Source organism: Lathyrus oleraceus, chromosome 4 (assembly GCF_024323335.1).
Source record: "Lathyrus oleraceus cultivar Zhongwan6 chromosome 4, CAAS_Psat_ZW6_1.0, whole genome shotgun sequence".
Lineage (NCBI taxonomy): Eukaryota > Viridiplantae > Streptophyta > Magnoliopsida > Fabales > Fabaceae > Lathyrus > Lathyrus oleraceus.
In genome coordinates this window covers 126,975,620-126,995,804 of record NC_066582.1, presented here as the reverse complement: position 1 = coordinate 126,995,804, position 20,185 = coordinate 126,975,620, and the positions used below count along the sequence as shown (strand labels likewise).

At 35.6% G+C, this 20,185-nt stretch overlaps 2 long non-coding RNA genes across 2 annotated transcripts; both read left to right on the top strand.

The window, feature by feature from the left end:
• Nucleotides 1–12: 12 nt before the first annotated feature.
• On the top strand, nucleotides 13–559 carry LOC127073995 (uncharacterized). The gene is made up of 3 exons (XR_007785912.1): nucleotides 13–155; nucleotides 243–383; nucleotides 474–559. It is a non-coding gene; the product is annotated as an uncharacterized LOC127073995 (long non-coding RNA).
• Nucleotides 552–1,703, top strand: LOC127073994 (uncharacterized). The gene is made up of 5 exons (XR_007785911.1): nucleotides 552–614; nucleotides 689–774; nucleotides 904–985; nucleotides 1,095–1,194; nucleotides 1,359–1,703. It is a non-coding gene; the product is annotated as an uncharacterized LOC127073994 (long non-coding RNA).
• Nucleotides 1,704–20,185: the final 18,482 nt, after the last annotated feature.

Here is a 20,185-nt window from a genome sequence, read left to right as displayed (position 1 = left end):
CCGGGGGAGAGTTTTAGAATGTTATAGGAGCTCTTTGAGTCCAGCAGTGGCTGAAGGGCTGATATGTACTCAGAACTGGTTGAAGCCAGCTCGTACATATTTCAAAGACATCAATTACACAGAAGAGTTTGGGATAACTGAGGAAATCATATCAGGTACCAAAATTCTTGCTCAATATTTATTTATTTATATATTTTTGTTGGTTTCCATTAACTATAACATTTTCATTTTTATTGTTTCAGAATTTCAACAATGCTTCATAACCGCAAATATTGGGGCTGCTGGAGCTGGAGCAGCAGTTGGAGGTGCTACTGGTGCTGCTGTAGGTTCTACTCAAACACAACCAATAGGTTGTGATTGAGAAATATGATGCTTCTAATTTTGTAAGATAATGACTATTTTGCATAATTATTTCTACTTTTTTATACTTAATTTATATTATACTAATTCTGCTTTTATTTATTTTTCCACAGTTTGAAATCATTTTGATATTTTGGAGTCATATATGACTTGTACATCTTGGCACAACACATAATTATATTTTGTAAGCCTTTTTTGGAGGTCAAATTTTCTGTGATGAATCTTGGCACTCACTCAAGCTTCAATGAAATTAGGTAATGTTTAATTACTATATATCAGTTTTAATTTAACATTCATTATACTTATAATCTATTCAAATTCATTTCAGATTAAGATGTTTTGCTTGTTGGAATTTGGCATTTTGTTTTCAAATGTTTGGCTTGCTTACTATGAGACTGCTCATTTGTCAAAGAGGTACTTTATTTTATAACAAAACTGATTTGTCCATGTGGTTGTGAATAGATGATTTATCAAAACTGACTTAATTCATTTAATACATTTTCCTGTAGTTTTAAAATATTGTTTCATTTAATTTCCATGTAGTTGTGAATTGAAAGCCACAAAACTCTATAACAGTAAGTAACGGTTCCAAGCAACATTAAATTTCCATGTAGTTGTGATTGAGGTACTTGTTATAATTAAATATTGTTTCATTTAATTTTCATGTAATTGTTAAATGATGATTTATCAAGAATGGAACCTTATAATTTTCCCATGCTCTTTCCTCTTTATAGGGTCAAGCTCTAGAATAGGCATTGCTGAGTTGAACCATGGGAAAGTGAATGCTCAATAGATTTAATTGGTGTACAAACAATAGGTTCCGTTGATATCAAGGTATTTATTTCCTCTATTAAACAATCAATTGAAATAAGAATTAAAAGAATGTTATGTCAAAAACCACTGCATCAATATTTTGGCTGTTCCTTTATTTTTGGTTGTACTTTGCAACAATCAGTGTTAATGTTATTCATGTTTCCCTTATTGTATTAAATTGTTAGGTTCAGCATATGCAGATTCAACATACCCCAATTCAACAAATATGCCAATTCAACAATGCATAATGGTTTATCTATATCTTTATCTCAAGAACTACAATCACAATATTTGTCCTTCTTGTTGGATGAATTATTGATCATGTTGCTTGTTGGATGGTTTTAAACTTCTTTGATACTCACTATGGATGATTGTAATTATAACTTTAGATGTGTTGTGTCTATATTAATAGTGTTGTTATAATGCTAAATGTTAAGATAATTAGACATGTGATTGATAATATATTTATTAATAGTCTTGAGCTTGATATATGGATTTGATTTTATATAATGATATCCTATATTCAATGACTTTGTGATGAATGATGTTATAGATATAGAAAAATCTGACTAGTCAATTTTATGTGAAAATAAATTATTTTAAAATATTAAAAGAAAAGTTAACTTTCTTGTAGTTGGGCTGCAATTTTAAATAGGCACAACCCGTATAAATCCAACCGAGATACCCGTCAAACCGTCAAACCGAAACCGAATTTAACCGATATTAAATTAACCAAAATTGGGTCTATTTTCTTCATCCACGGTTTATCTTGGTTTGGGTTTTTGGACCCGAAACCGACCGGACCCGACCGTTTGTCCACCCCTACATACATGGGGTGCGCCTCTGTTGTGGTCCAATGATGTCTAATATATTTTAATAAAAATAAAGAAAAGGACAAGATAGCTTCTTTAAGAAAATCTAACTATATAATTAAGATAGAGAATCAAACCGTATTCTTTATGCTAGTACCGAAGCAATCTTCTTTGTTCCTGATATATAATAAATATTGTACTACTTGCAACAAATAATTGACCATTCATGCAAACGGATTTTAATAAGATTAAAAAAACCAAGTCCAATATGATAATCTAACATCAATCCTAAAATTAAAACTCAGTAGCCACAGAACCTCACAATGCATGTAACAAGCCAAACATAATAAATTAATAATAACATTAATAAAGAATAAATGGAAAGAAAGAGAGAGTAACAAACAAAATAGAGGGAGAGAATGGTTTTGGTGCGTTTCACGTGTGGTGGAATAGGGGAATTTATTGTGGAGGGATATTGCGGTGAATGGTTTTGGTGAATGTCTTCTCCCTTCTTACGTGTATAGGTAGGGATCTATTATAGAACATATTTTTATTTTAATTATCTATTATTACAAAAGGTTTAATAGTGATGCTCTTATAGTGTACAAAACTTTCAGACTATTATTTAATAAGAACATATTATTTTGTTATATCATATAAATATTTTAAAAATTTTAATCCGATTTAACGAGATGCATGATCATCATTGATTGAGAGTGCATTACCAATTTCTCTATTACAAAATCAAACAAAATAGAAAGAAAATTATGTGATTAAATCTTGGGATATTCGTTTACTTAGAAAAGGAGAAAACAATAACAATTTTTTTTACTTATTTAAGAAAGGGAATCAATTCACTTTTTTTTTTTTTAATAAATTTGAATTTTAAAAAAGTAAAAATAAAGTGGTAAACAATTTAAGGATTAAATATACGACATCCCTGTAATGTATGCGAGTTTCACTTTACTGTTGTAATTTTTTTTTTGGATTCCATTTTGTAATAGTTTTTTTTTATTCTTCTCCTACACGTACAATTTGAACAGTGACTCTCTGGGTTAAATAAAAAAAATTATTACAAGGGTAACTTTTGCGCTTAGAGGCAAAAGACAAATAATTTTAACATTTCAAGGGGATCTATTTTTTTTTACAGGGGATAAATCGAATTTCGCTAACATTGCAGGGGCATCGTACATTAAAATTAAATAAAAATAAATAATAAAAAAAGTCATATTTTGACTTTGGATAAAAAAATTAAAGAACAAAAAGGAGGTACAATAGGATTCAAACCCAAACCTTATGCTTGACCTCTTCACTACACTACCAACTGGGCTAATTGAATAATTCGAAATAAGTAACTCCTTAGAATCATAAAAGAGAACTCGGGAAAGATTTAGGGTATGACAATATGTTTGTGAGAGCCCCACAAATGGACGACCTGCTGGTCTCTGCCCTACGAGGCATCATCGAAGTGTGACCTTTATGTCAGCGAGATTCACACTCAAGGAAAATGTGTACACTACCACTATCTAGGCACTAACCACCCAGATAAAGTCGTACCACGACTCCCTAGAAAGTAGGAAGATAACAAACACCTCTAGTCTTGGGGGGAGCGATTACCATTCCCTAGGGTTTTTTGAATCTTAGATCCAAAGGCCTCTATAAATACCTGTTCCTTATTAGGAGAAAGGACATATCGTTATACCTATTGTATAACACATCAAAGACAAAGTCTCTCACGCCACGTGAGCCGACCGTCCATACACGCCAAAAACCACCATTAAACAGGATTTCTCACCATCATGAGCAAGCCCTAACCACCCTCAACTACAAAGGCCTATAAGTATCCCCTACATGTGCATGGATATCACACACTCTTGTACTTTATGATAAGTACCGTAGCGCCCACCGTGGGGCTTCAGTAAAACTAACTTGGGTCACACCCTCAGTTACAAACACAGTACTCACTACCACCTTATTTCCTTGTATCTTGCCATTCCCATACACGGTGAATAAGATAGGTTCATCCCTTCTGCCGGAGGAAACTGGTGGTAGCAGTGATTCTAATTGCCTAGCGGAGATATGCTATGTCATGGATGAACTTTGTTGTCAGAACCAGAGCTTGGAAGACAACATCATCTACATCTGACAACGCCTACAAAAGACCAATCCCCCAGAGGAGACAAAGGTTCTAGGCCCCTAACCACTTTCAAACTAAACATAGGAGGCACTTGTTGCTAAAGGGTTTAAACCTCCCTATATGGAAAAGTTTGATGGGTGTAGTGATCCCTACGAACATGTCGCCTCCATCAACATCTAGATTACCATCCTTGGAGCGCCTGACTCCCTGAAGTGCAAATTATTGTTTGACACCTTCATGGACGCAACCTTATAATGGTACATGGGTCTTCCTCGTGCCCCTATCACTAGCTACCAGGAGCTACTGAGGAAACTCGTACATTAGTTTGTCACCATCAGAGTTGGTGAAGCATGTGATGTTCAGAGATGAATCTTTCTTTGAATACAGACCCAGAGCAGGAGCATTTTTGTTGTAGAAAAGGATCCTTGAGGCTGCCAGCATGTACATATTGGTTGGTGTTTCCAAGTATTGGCTTAACCTATAAACAACGAAAGTAATGTCAGGTCGGGAATGGGTTAAATAAAGAAATTTACCAGTGATAGTCCTGAAAGTAGAAGGATCAGAAAGAGGAGTTTCGTTCTCTAAATCCAACTTGCAACTCGGGTCCATAGGAGTTGACACCGATTTTGTAGTAAGGAGGCCAACATCTTGCAAAAAATCTAGGTTATATTTTCGTTAGCATAAAGTGATTCCTGTAGAGGATCTAGCTATATCAAATCCAAGAAAGTATTTGAGATGTCCTGGGTCTTTGATGTTGAAACTTGTGTCAAGAATTTTCTGAACGTTAGAAAACTAAGTTAAATAATTGTTTGCAAGAATGAGATCATCAACATAAATAAGGATAACGGTAAAAGAGTTAACATGTTTCTTGGTAAATAGTGAATAATCAGATTTGGATTGATGATAGCCTAAATTAATAAGGGTGGAAGTAAGTTTTTGATTCCACTGGAGGCTAGCTTGTTTTAAGCCATAGATGAATTTATTTAATCTACAAACAATATTGTTGGGAGCCTTTAAACCAGGGGGACATTTCATATATACTTCCTTGTCTAGGTCACCATGGAGGAAGGCAATATTAATGTCCAGTTGGTGAAGGTGCTAGTTTAATATGGATGCAATAGATAATAATAATCTAATAGTAGTCATTTTGATTACCGGAGCAAGGGTGGCTAAATAAGTTAAGCCTTCAGTTTGATTAAAACCCTTAGCAACAAGTATCGGCTTATATCTCTCAATGTTACTATTAGCTAAAAAATTGAGTTTAAAAATCCATTTACATCCAATGGCAATTATGTTGGGAGGAAGAGAAATTATATTTTAAGTATTGGTTTTAGTGAGAGATTTAAGTTCTTCATTAATGGCTTGTTGCCAATTTGGATATTTAATGGCTATGGAATATATTTTGGGTTCAGAATTACTAGACATAGTTAAATTAAACAGTTTATGGTTTAAAGACATATTGTTATAAGAAACAACACTAGAGATAGGGTGAGAGATATTACGTTGAGTATGGAGATAGTGGGGAGAAGAAGTACCCTGGAGTAAGGATCAATGATAGTCCTTAAGATATGTTAGAGGTTTAGATAATCTATTGGATTTTCTTATGATGGGAGGATTGGAGGGGGGGGGGGTGTGGAGTTTCAATATTGTTTTAGGGAAGGAGTTGGTCAGTATGCATGGTTAGTGGTGGATTTGTAACAGGGGAATGCGGTGAATGGGGTGTATAGTGATTGAAGTTAGTGGGACTATTAATAGTTGAAGGATTAATATTGGTTTGGCTAGTAGGGGGTGGATGGAAAGCATAGTCATAATCAAGGTCCAAAAAAAGGAGGGTTAATAGGTTGAGGAACTGAATTGGGTTGGGATTTTTGAGGAGTGTAATGGAAGATATTATCAAAGAAAACAGTATCACGGGAAATGAAGATGTTTTATGATGAATATCATATAGAATATGTCCTTTGATACCGTGTTTAATGCCTAGGTACACACATTTGTAGGACGTAAAGTCCAACTTAGTTTTATTGCGTTTAGTGCTACAAGCATAAACCAGACATCCAAAAGTTTTCATAATAGAATAATCAGGGACATCATGGAAAATCAAATTAAATGGACATTTATAGTGCATCAATTTAGTGGGCAAGCGATTAATAATGAAAACTGCATAGGTTAAAGCATGAGACCAAAAAGCCTTTGGAAGTTTGGATTGTAATAAAAGAGCAGGAGTAACATTTAATAAGTTTTGGTGTTTTCTTTCAAGAAGCTCATTTTGTTGGGGGCTACCAACGCAAGCAGTTTGGTGATTAATGCCATTAGTAAGATAAAATCTTTTAGAGTGAACTCAGGGCCATTGTCGGTCCTGATAATTTTTATAGAGCTGTTAAATTAGGTTTTAGCAAAGTTGACAAAAAACTTACTTAACAAGGAAGCTTCAGATTTTAACTTCATTAAAAAATCCAACAATATCGAGTGTGATAATCTATAACAGTGAGAAAATACTAATGACCTAACATGAATGGTATAGAAAAGGGTCCCCATATATCCATATGAATAAGATCAAAAGGTTTAAAAGAAATAGTTTTACTTTCTTGAAAAGGTAATCTTTTGTGTTTGGCATAAAAGCAAGTATCACAAGGCATATAACTTTTTGTAAAATCGGATAAGGGAATTTTTTTATTGATATGAATTAAAGCCTCATGAGAGGGATGACCTAATCTATTTTACCAAAGGGTACAATTATTGATGGCAGATGGATAACTAGGGGTACAATTGAATTCAAAATCAATGTGAGGTTTGGATTGTAAGGTTAAGATGCAAAGGCCTTGGTGGAGTTTAGTTGCACCAATCCTTATCAGGGTATGGTTGGCTTGTATAACACATTCAGATGGGGTGAAGGTTAACATACAGTCCAGAGAAGCAATGAGTTTCGGAAAAAAAAAAGATTTGTGTAAAAAAATTCAATGTAAAGGACGTCATTCAAAAAAAATTAGCAGTGAATTGGACAATGCCCGAATAATGGGAAGTGATGGTGGCTCCATTTGGGATAATATTTTGGAAGGACATGCATGGTCAGTAGCACTTATGTCCAAAATCCACATATCAAGGGAAAACATGTTTAAAACAATGAATAGTTTTAGAAGTACCTGAATCTAGAGCAAAAGAAAAGGTTATATGGTGAATATTTAAATTTGTGGCTATAACAGATTGGTTGAGGAGGACGAGCATAGCTTCTTGCTGATCATGGGTGAGGCTTGTAGTATTCAGTTGTGTCGGAAGCTCCTTGTTAGGAGTAAAAATAGCAGCATCTTAGGGAGGGTCTTCAGAGGAGATATGAGCAATGTTTGACTTTTTTAAATAGGGAGGTAATCCATGCTTCTTAAAGCATACTTCAATATTTTGGTCGGGCTTGTTGCAGTATGTGAAATTTTTTATTCCTCTGCCTCTACCAAAAGCATAGTTTTTGGGTTTGTTGTCTATTGGTCGACCCTGCATATACGGTTTGTTGGAGGAATTTATTAACTTGTATTCTTCAGTGGGAACAAGCATTTATCTTTCCTGTTGAATGAGAAAGAAAAAGCCTTATTGATGGGTGGTAGGGAATTCATCAGCATTATCTTAGCTCTACCAAGACTGTAATTTTCATTGAGACCCTTCAGGAAATGACTGACATAATATCCAAATCCATAAATTTTGATTGTTGGAGAAGTTGACAGGTGCAACAAGGATCGCAAATGCATGATGGAAGGGGTCAAAAAATTTCAATTTCTTACCATAATTTCTTAAATGTTGTAAAATATTATAAAATTTGGTGGGTGACGAATGAGGTGAAGGGGAACGACTATTTTGAGATGCCAATGATAAGGGTTGTCGAAGGTTGATATTTGTGATAATGGATAAAATTAGGTTTACAGGGAGAGAGAAAAAAGGGAAAGGTTTGGGTGTGATTTCTATGATTGGGATGAAAAACAAAAGGGTTTATGGGTAATAAAAGGAAGTAAAACAAAAGTTGAGAAAGGTTTTCCAATAAATCGTTGGAAAATGGAAATATTTTTGGAAAAGGGTTTGAAGGTATGGTTATCGAGATGAAGGTGGTGAGTTTCAGAGAGAGGGAGAGAGAGAGAGAGAGAAGATGAAATGAGATGTGTCTCATTATTTTTCTTGGTTTATGCAATGCGAAAGAGATAGTGTGATCTCGAGGAGAGTAATGGACGAAAAACACATGTTCTTGGGTAGTGAAAAAAGAATAGATTGCATGCAGAACACATGTATAGACAGAAAGAGAAAGATAGTGAAAAAAATATAGAAATAAGAAAGATAATGGAGAAAAAACAAAGCAATTATTGCGACTAATACCATGTTAAGATGGCTACAAGGAAGCATTGACAAAAATAAAAAAGAAATAAAATGAAATTATTCATTAATGAAAAAAATTAACTTTACAAAAAGTTCATATGGATCTATATATAGCCCAATAACAAGACAGTTAGAGGCCTAACAGATTGACCCCAAAAAAACTAACTATGAGAAAAAAATAGAAAAAGAAAAACAATGAAAATAAAAGAATAATTATGTTGTAACAACTTCTATTGGGCGGCCACTAACAAGTCTCTATGGAGATTGTTGGTTTCCCAGCATGTAACGAAAGGTGGATTTCCATTGACCTTTTGGATAAAAAAGAAGCCTATATGTTTTGTGGTTGATTCAAAAAAGCTTATAGTGAGGACAATGACATTATAGTGCCATCAATTAGGTGAGGTTATGTATTACTGACAATTATTAGAATACAAAAGTGGAGAAATTGTTAAGTATGATTTCCATAAAACGAAACTACTAATTAATTCTTACCAGACATAAAATAAATGGTATGTGAGTTGGTCAATTGAATGTGAACAACCATAGTAAGCCAGTGTTCCACGAAAGGGGTGTGTATATGCAAGCTTTCCAACAATAAATTAAATGAGAATCATAGGTGATAAGTTTTTAGAATGGAGAATATTGTGTCGTGACTTATGACGTATATGCTTTATAGCCAAAGAGTTCAGGGTTTCAAAACCCAAAACTTTATTTGGATAATTCTCTCAAATGACCGTTGTGGACAAATCATAATATTATTTTAAAAACAAATTCATACTTTGAACACCGAACACCGACTATGTTTAAGTATACCTCTAGAATATGTGTAGGATATGATCCTCTCTTAGACTAACAACTTTGAGATGACCCGCTATCTAAGTAGATTGAATTTGGAACTTGTTCCAATCCAAAGTATGTATCTTTATATTGTTTTTGTATTTAAGTTAAACTTACTATACAAAATGTAAAATTAAAAAAATATCCTGTTCTTGCTAAAACATCATTTGCATAAATCCCCATGAAGCCTAGTCAGGTGGGATCACAATCTCCATCCATGTCTAGAAGGAGGTAAGTTAGGAAGGGATCATGGCTACCATTGTTGGTGGTCCAAGGTTTTCACGTGTTTCTCCTTTTTATGTTATTCATTCATAAAATACCCCTTTTCTATTTGGTCTCAAGACCTATTTATCTACAAATTATTGAGCCCCCTCTTGGATATTGAAGGGACGTGCTTTCATTGGTTTTAGTAGCCATTAGTAATATCTAATTGATTCATTATTAAGCATTTTGTAAAGGTTTTTTAGAAACTTTATAACGGTTCAAACTTGGCCCATTCCCTTCAGAGCCCAGTCAGTTGAGTTCAGGATGAGTATGGAAATTACTGCCTGGCCTCATAATAATTCTCCAGCCTCATAAAATTATAGGGATATACATAAGCTCCCAAAGCACGAGGTCTGTAAGGGTGCAGTGTTTTGAGTTAATTCTGAATCACATAAACTTGTTATAATCGTATCAAAGACTCCGTTTAAGTTTATGTCCTTGAAGATAGATCAATTCCTATTTTATATTTAGGAATATTTACGACTTTGATGAAGGAGCAGAAGAACTTTGGTGGACTCGTGATGTAGAACAATCAGAGAGCTCAGGTGGGATATCGATCCGTTTTAAGTCATATAACCTAGTGGATTCTAGTCATAGTAAATTCGGAGAGTCCTAGTGGGATCTCAACCACTTGTCGTCGTAGAACTCAGTAAGTTCTATACAAAGAGAAGTCAGAGAGTTCTAGTGGGTCATCGACCTATTGGCATCATAGAACTCAGTAGAATCTAGACATAAAGAAGTCGGAGAGACCTGCTAGGGTCTCCACCAATTATCATTATAGAACTCGATAAATTCTACACATAGAGAAGTCGGAGATCCCCAGTTGGATCTTGACCTATTGACGCCATAGAACTCGGTAGGTTCTAGACATAGAGAAGTCGGAGAGCCCTAATGGGATCTCGACCTATTGGCATCGTAAAACTCGGTAGGTTCTAGATATAGAGAATACAAAGAGCTCTAGTGGGATCTCGACCATTGGCATCGTAGAAATCAGTAAGTTCTAGACATAGAGAATTTTGAGAGCCCTAGTGGGATCTCGACCATTGGTGTCGTAGAACTCGGTAGGTTCTAGACATAGAGAAATTGGAGAGCCCGAATGGGATCTCGACCAGTTATCATCATAGAATTTGGTAGGTTATAGACATAGAGAAATAAAAGAGCCTCAATGGGATCTCGACTAGTTGTCATTGTAGAACTCAGTAGTTTTTAGACATAGAGAAGTCAAAGAACCCTAGTGGGATGTCAACTAGTTGTCATCGTAGAACTCAGTAGGTTCTAGACATAAAGTAACCGGAGAGCCCCAATGGGATCTCAACCTGTTGGGTCCCATTTTACCTAAGCTAAGGCTTAACCTTGTTATGTAGAATTATGATAACCTTGTAGGTTGAGGTCCAATGTTCTATAATCTTTGGTGTGATGAAACCAGAGACTATTTATTAGCTGGAATTTCGGAGTTGGAAAAGAATATATTATTTTCGATGAAGAGTTGAGAATGCATAGTCGAAGAAGACTTTTATTGAAGAAGGTTTGGTTTGAGTCTTATAAATATTCTTAGATTCAGATTCACTTTTCGACGAAGGTGTCCGTTTGGAGTTGCGTTCGACGAGCATGATTCAAATTAAGGCTCATAACCATTTTTGGCCTTCTTCGTTTCTTGAGAAGACACGTGGAAAGCAGTAAGTAGTGAAGTCCATGCAAGCGAGAACATGTCATCTTTTGGAGAAGAGACCGTTCGTTACCGTTATTTTCGATTTATTATAAATAGGGATCTTAGTGATTAGGATTGGGGTGTTCCATTTTGTACAAAAAATCTCATATTACTCAAAGTATCTGTGTTATTGAGAAACGAGTTCTTTAGTTCAATGTACGTGTGATAACCATTTTTATACTTTTGTATCAAGTCATTTATAATTCTATTATTTACTTTCTTTGTAAATTTACTTTGAAGTTATTTACATTGCCATTTACATTTCTGCGTTTCTTTACAAACGTCAACATTATTTTCGACGAAAAGAGCATTGTCGAAATGTTCATAAGTGATAAAACTTGAAAAGAATTAAAGCAGATGTCCTAGGATCAATCTAGTCGATCCTGCGAGTGACCAAAAATATAGAATTTGGAAGACTAGCGTTTTTTTTACCAATTTCGACGGTAAACATATTGGCACGCCCAGTGGGACCAGTGCTTAAATCTATGAAGTATTTAAAAGTTCTTCATTTATAATTTCTCTAACTTCGTTGCGTGAGATTAAGAAGTGGTAAAGTAGACACAAATAACGAAGCAATACCAAAAAGGAGATACGTAAGAAGGATGGTGAATCCGCCAAATAACAATGGAGAACAACCCCCTCGGTCGGCAGGGGAGCCTATGGCCACAACATCTGTGTATGAAGCAATTCCATCCACGGCGAGTACGATGGACATATTGTCGAGCGCTTACAGTACCAATTTTATCTCCTGTGAGGATGCATGGTCAATCGATGACCCCTCCTCCAGTAGGAACTGGTGTATTCATGCCCTATGTGATTGGATTTACAATGCATTTGAACGGTCGTGAACAACCATATGGCATGCCAACTTCGATGATGGAAAATTTGCATAATGTAACGTCAATATTCGCTGACCCATTGGTGAACATGTTCTCGCCTTTACAAGGGTTTGGGTCGGCTGTTAATAATATGGGTCGAATCAACCAACCCCAAGGGTGGGATTTTCTGCCCAACAAATGCCCAATTTCACTACAAACTCTGCAGTAGCTTTAAGGTAGCAAATGAATGAAAGTAACCATGAGATGGTCCATATGCTTTCCAAAAAATAGGCATAATATTCAATCCTTTGATTCAAAACACCACCCAAACAAACCTACAAATGGCAGTGCAGATGGCGCGAATCGCAGACTTCTTTGAGGTTCGACAAGCACCTCGACAAATTCGAAGGTAACGAGTAGTAGAAAACCAAGGAGAAATCCTTGAGGAGGACCCTACCATTAACCAAGCCCATAAAAATGCACCCTGTATCTTAGTATGCTCGATGGATACTTTGGATACAATCAAATTTTTATTGCTGAGGAAGACGTGTCGAAAAAGAAATTTCGATGTCCTGGAGCCTTAGGCACCTACAAATGGGTGGTGATGCGTTTTGGTTTAAAAAATGTTGGGGCAACCTACCAAAGAGCGATGAATTCCATTTTTCATGATTTTATCGAAAAATTTATGCAAATTTATATTGTTGATATAGTTGTCAAGTCTGTATCAGGGAAAAATCATATAGGTCATCTTCGATAGTCATTCGAAAGGATGAGGAAGCATGGTCTGAAGATGAATCATCTCAAATGTGGAATTATTTATCAACAAGTCATTCTTCAATTTTATGGTTAATAATGATCTTCCCCAACATCTTTTCTATCATTGCTCCCCAAGCAGAGGTTACCCTAAAAGATCTCTTATGAGCTTTTCCCCTACAAAGCATTTCTATAGTAAATCTCCTCCAAAAGGAGTCTTTTCAAAATTATTTCCCCCAACAGATATCCGTTTGAGATGTTGTTTCATTAATATGAAGAGTCTCATTCATTTTTAGAGATACTGCTCTAATATCCTCGATGAGTCTTAGATTCAATTAAGGTATCATTCCCTTGTTGGAATATCTTGATTATACCATATAGGATGCTCCTTCGTTGATTCAGAGAACCTCATTTATCTGTTTGAGATGCTGCTTCATTAATATGAAGAATCTCATTTATTTTTAGGAGCTACTCTAATATCTTCGGAGAATCTTAGATACGGTTGAGGTATCACTCCCTTGTTAGAATATCTCAATTATATCGTATAAGGTACTGCTTCGTTGATCCTCAGAGAATCTCGTGCGTTCAAATTAAGACACTATTCTACTAATTTTCAGAAAGTCTTAGATACAATTGAGGCGTCATTCCATTTGTTGGAGTATCTCGATCCTGGCATTCAAGATTCTCTTCTGATGATTCCCAGAGAGTCTTGACTGTTTCATTTACCTTCTAATAATTTTTCTTACTGTATTTCTCACTGCATCTTCTTTCTGCATTTCTTCCTTGCATTTCAAAGGACAAAATCCGGGTCTTTTCATATTTAATTATCTTCCACCATGAATGTACGAATACTGCTGTCATTCTTACCTTCTGGTTCAAGGTAATTAAATAGGGGCAGCTGTCATACCCCAATTTTGTTCGGGCATTTTAAAATAATCATAAATTCAATTTTAATTTCAGTTTGCATCATTTGTATAGCATGACATGCATTTCATCATGAATAATACCTAAAATATCAGTCGGAATAAATTATCAAAAATACAATCAAATTAGTTAAATCATTCCTCAAGCACGTGCAAAATCAACGGGTAAAAAGTTTTGAAATTAAACTTGCTTACATCAGTATTATTAATCTACGATTTTCGTAGTTTAAACTGGTGTGCTCGTTATATATTTCGACGACTTTTTCAATCGCATTTTGACCCGCCTGAGCCTTTTAACTGGTCAAAATTTATTTCAAAATTAAAAGATACGCTGTATTTTTCCAATAAATATATTTCGTGCTGATCATTTTAGTGCATCCGATTTAATTTTTTGATCAAATTTTCGCCCGACTTTTATTTATTTTTAGTCGTTTTAATTTTGTTCTTTCGCCAAAATATTCAGATTAAATAAATAGAATTTTTCATGTTCTTATTTTAATTTTATCATGGTTATTTAAGAAGTTGTGAATTTTATTTGAATTAATTGATTTAGTCCTATTTAAATCAATTAAATCATCTAGAAGACACATTTTTGACAATTAAATTATTTTGTGCTTCTTTGATTCAATCCCGATCATCGATTCATAATAATCAATGGTCCATGTTAAGCAATCCATGTTTTTCCTATTCATCCAATCAAAAATTAGAAATGAAATAAATAGGAACATAAAATATCAGCTAAGGAAAATGTCTTCTAATGAATTAACGCCAGCTAGCATCCAAAGATCTCTATCTGATTTCTTTGACAATTGGAAAATGGAATGGTCACTCCCAACGGTACTCTCTCTACTCACTGATTGGAAAGGGACGAACAACTAACATTTTCATTTTCCTATCCAGCACGTAGTGGACGCATGTCCTCCTTCTAGAGGATAAAAAAACAAAAATAGTAATAAAAGGGTGATAAGGCTGGCTCCAACGTTTTTTTCTCTGGGGGAAAACGAAAAGGAAATAAAATTAGAAAGAGCACCCTCTGATTCGATGGATTTCCTCTCTCTCTCTCTCACCGTTGAAATGTCCTCACTTCTTCGTCTTCCACACATAAAATTTTCTCATTCACACCTCAAAACCCCAACAGCAACAACAACTGCCTTGATTTTGGGCTTTCCGTCGGAACTCACACCATACAACACTTACCGTGTATCTTCTCCCTCTGATCTGTTTCCAACAAACCTCTCCATACCACAACCCCATCCTCATCGTGTCCACCACCTACCACCACGAATCCAACTTCCATCCACCGTCAACATCACTCTTATCTCCGCGACTACAACCACACATCCACCTTCACCTCGCTCGATCACCTCTCTGACACCGAAAAACATTGTTGACCTCCTCTCTCCATCCGCGCGACCTCCATCAAGACCGTAGCAGATCTACACCATATAAGATGGAGGCACCAACTTATTCGTTCTTGTAGGATAACAAGTTGTTGGTCAACTGAAGATTTTGAGCTGCTCGCGAGATACATGTTCGTTCAACTCAGTTTCAACAACATAATAATAACGAGAAACTTCGGTAACACTCAATACCCAATTGGTTCTTGCCGTTTCCATTTCGATTCTAGTTATGCGTTGCATCTTATTTCCGATAATTTCGGTATCATTATTTGTTGGTTGTTTTAGATTTTCTTTTTTAAAATTTATTTTGATTCCATAACCGTGTTGAATATTGGAGGATGTGTTTGTGTTCGAATCTTATGTATTGTTGTTTGTTGGTTGGATCTAGTTCGTTTTGTTTTGTTCGTCGACTCATGCTGTTTATGGACTCAGTCAGTTTTGAGTATTATTATTCAATTGATATGTGTTCATATGATGGTAGTTTTGTTTCTTTGTACGGGTGATGATGAACAAATTGCATAGCTTTCAGAAAAACCGTTAAAAAATAAAATGGGTTCTACTTAAGATAGAAAGATAGTTCTCGTTCTCCATGATAGCACGATGGAAAAGGAGAAGAGAAATTATTTTCTTTTATTTTCTAGTAGATAATGCATGTCGATTGCTAATTGGAACAAGAATAAAGTTGCAATGGTCCATCTTTTCGTCAAATGAACAGCATGAGCGTTTTCCCCATCCTCATTAGCTTCTTTATTATTTATTTTATTATTATTATTATTATTATTATTATTATTATTATTATTATTTTGATCATTGTATGAATTTTGGTTAAGTGATAGGCTTTTGTCACTTAGGATTGGGCCATTTAATCATATATAGTATAATTTTTTGTAAATAATATTGGGTTCTTGTTGATTCTTAATTCTCATTACCTTAAATAAATAAGATTCTTTCTATTCAATGGATTCGACAATTTCATGCCGTTATACCATCAAAGTTTCAATAAATTAATAGAATATTTTCACCGCGTTTTGAATTTGCGTATGACATTAATCATGTTGTCATCACACGCAAACCGGTTTTGAGCACATCTTTATCAACTCATACCGATTAAATCCATATTATCACCTATTTTCCTTCTCTTTTAATTAAATTAATTAATTAATTAAAGTTTTGCTTAATTCGTTTAATTATGATTAATTAATTTTAATTAACTTGATTATTTGATTTAATTAAATGATTTTGATAATTAATCTTAATTAATTTAGTTAATCTAATTAATCGAACTTTAATCAACTCATTTTGATAATTAAGGGATGATCGATTTCTTACACTATTATTTCATAATCATTTCCTAAACCATTTCAATCTCATTAATCCAAACAAATTTCAAACTAAAATCACACGACTTTCGATTTCATGTCGAACCCATTTCCACACCCTTGTAAGTTGATAGCTTTTAGCATCGCCATCAACCTCACATAGCTTACTCTTGGGCTTTCTTACAATGAGACCTATTCGGTTATTAATTAATCGATTAGATGATTGATACACCAAAATAATTTAATTTATTCGCAAATATAAATTTAACACCTCGATCCAACTTCGAGTATTTTTATTCAAACTCAATTAAAATACTTCATCACAATTAAATACCATTTCATTTGGAAATGAAAAGGGAGATGGTTTTGAGTTTTCAACTCCTCTCCTCGATTATTTGAATACGAGTTCTCTTACTCGACTAGTCAAATAATTTTCATTTCTATCCGCCTAAACACAATCAAAACGGATCATTTTCATAATAACGAAATGAAAAAGGGGATGGTTTTGAGCCTTCAACTCCTCTCCTCAATTGTTTGAATACGAGTTCTCTTACTCGGTCGGTTAGACAATTGTCATTTCTTTATAACTTCTAACTCAATTAAATCAAATCATTCTCATAATAAACTATACGAAAAGGGAGACGGTCTTGAGCCTTCGATTCCTATCCTCAAATACTTGGATATGAGTTGTCTTACTCAGCCATTTGAGTACTTGTCGTTTATCTAAAATACATCAACCATACATAAACTTATAATCACTCAGATGAAAAAGAAAGTGGTCTAGAGTCTTCTATTCCCTTTCCCGATTATTAGGATACGAGTTATCTTACTCGACTATCCGAGTATTTGTCATCAATTTAAAATACCTTAACTATTATCAAACTCCTTTTTCAATTAAGGATGAAAAGGGAGATGGTCTAGAGCCTTCGATTCCTCTCCTCGGCTGTTGGGATACGAGTTGTTTTACTCGACTATTCGAGTAATCGTCATCCAACAAAATATCTTAAGACATCAAATCTATCTTTTCTCGCCCACGTGCGATCGAAACCAATCAAGCGAAACATCAAACATATTAATTTAACTTGTCTCCCCCGTGTGATCAAAACTCTTTTAAAAAAAACACTATTTAATCCTTTCTAATGTGCACAACAAACTAGTGCTTAAGCCTCCGTCGAGAGTAGACAAGCCAATGTTTAACCTTTAGAACGCGATCTAAATAGTTGTTTAGTAAAAGACACCAACCAACCGTAGTTCCCCGAACTACGAATGCTCTGATTTTCTTATTGTACCATAAGGATACGTAGGCACTAGATTGCGAGATCTTGGCGAGCACACTAATAAAAAAAACCTCCCTTTTCCCCCTTTTTGAGGTTTCCACCCATCTCTCTTTTCAATATTTTTATCACTCGGAGAAAACAAACAACATTGGCTAACATTCAAATCGCAAATTAAACTAAAGGTTCCCATTGAGTACAACGGACGTGAGGGGTGCTAATATCTTCCCCTTGCGTAATCGACTCCCGAGCCCGAATATGGTTGTGACGACGATTATTCTATCTTTCAAAGGTTTTATCGATACTTTCCTATTCCTTTAATCAGATGAGATCCCTTGGACGTATTATTACCTTATAGTAATATTTCCAACCTCGATCTATGACTTTGAGAACCTTGTTAGAACCTTGGACTCCAGAGTCGTGTAGTATAATCCCCATGGAGCCTTCCTTGTTGGGACAATACGAAGACGTCACCTAGACGATATCATCTTAAGGATATTATTGTCCGACGAGTCTTCGTCACGGCAGTGACATTCTCAAGAAGTATTGGTGACTCTAGGAACCTGCCAACTGTAGAGCCTACCCATGGGGTTCCATTAATCAGAGATACTTGTCATTTACCTGTTATTTTGATTCATCTGAGAACACCTTGAACCTGTGATCCTGAACATGTCACTACATTCATAGACATATCATTGCATTTGTATTCATTATCATACATTTCATATCCTTTTCCACATAAAATACAAAAAAACTCATCCATCCTTTGTCTAAAACCCACAGTTGAATTCCCGACACTCGTATCGGACTTGAAGTAGCTCTTGACAGACCATGGTTCTGTTGGAGCAAAGTCACATTGCATTGAGAGGAGATGTGGACTCGATGAAAAACCAGATAGACCAACTTGTGGAGGAATTGATAGCTTTAGCAAAGAGGGAGGGCAACATTCAGCAGACTGCAATCATTGAGAATGTTATTCCATCTCCAGTAAATGATCTTATCCAACCTCAACCGATGCAAATCCTAGTTGATAACTCTGTGGTACAAGAACGCCATATTGTTCGAGACAGGAGTTCCTCATATCATGATGGTGTTGAGTATCATAGCTTTGCATTCTCCGTGCCAAATTCCTAAGGGACAAGCCTGGTGGTGAATAATGAACGACCACAAGATGATAAGATTGCTGAAATATGTCGTGTGCTAGAGAAAAGACTCAAGGCCATAGAAGGACAAGATACCCTTGAACTGGACGCCTTAGGCATGTGTTTGGTACCTGGCCTGGTTATACCCCTAAAGTTTAAAGTACCAAAATTTGAGAAGTACAAAGGGGATAGCTATCCAAAGCACCATTTGGTGATGTTTTGTCAAAAAATTACCTCTTACACTCACAATGATAAGCTAATGATTCACTGTTTTCAGGACAGTTTGACTGAGTCATCATTGAGTTGGTACATGAAGTTATAAAGGAGTCACATTCAATCATGGTTTGACCTAGCTAATGCCTTTTTGAAGCAGTACAAATATAATTTGGGCATAGCTCCCTATCGCATGCAGCTGAGGGCCTTATCGCAGGAAAACAACGAATCCTTCAGAGGCTATGCCCAAAGATGGAGAGAGTTAGCGGCTCGTGTTGAACCACTACTCTTAGACAAAGAATTAATGGAATTATTTCGGGATACTTTGCAAAGTCCTTACTTCGAAAGGATGATTAGTAGTGCAACATCAGACTTCGCTCACTTGGTGTCAATTGGAGAACGCATCGAGTATGGCCTTAAAAATGGAAGAATCCAATGCACCTCGAATGGCTAGAGCATTGAGGGGGAATCTATCGCCAGTTCCCCAAAGGAAGAAGAGGCTGAAATTAATGCAGTCTGAGAAGCTCCACAAGCTCCATATCAGATGCCATTCTCTCCACATGGTCAGTATCCTACAAATCAAATATCTCCTCAGTATCAACGACACATTCCATATCAATAGCCATACCGATGAAAGAACGCTCCACATCAACAACGTCAACATGCTCAACAAAGGCCAAGGAAGCCAGAAAGGCATATCGATCCGCTTCCAATGCCATATAGTCAAGTACTTCCATATTTGATTGAGAGAGGACTGATAGTGCCAAAGGAGCTAAATACAGTCATTCCTCCATATCCACCAGGCTTTGACGCCAATGCTCGATGTGACTACCATGCGGGGGCACATGGGCATTTGCCTGAAGACTGTAAGGTGCTCAAGAACAAGGTACAGACGCTACTTGACTCCAAGATGTTCTCATTTGCGCCTCGAGGTCTTCAAATCAACAATACTTACTCTCCTAACTATGTGGCTCCATCAGTCCGAACTGTGGAAGAATTTTCCGAGAATAGGTTTGAAGATGATTACCATGCTAGTCTCGATGAGCAGAACTACCACAACTC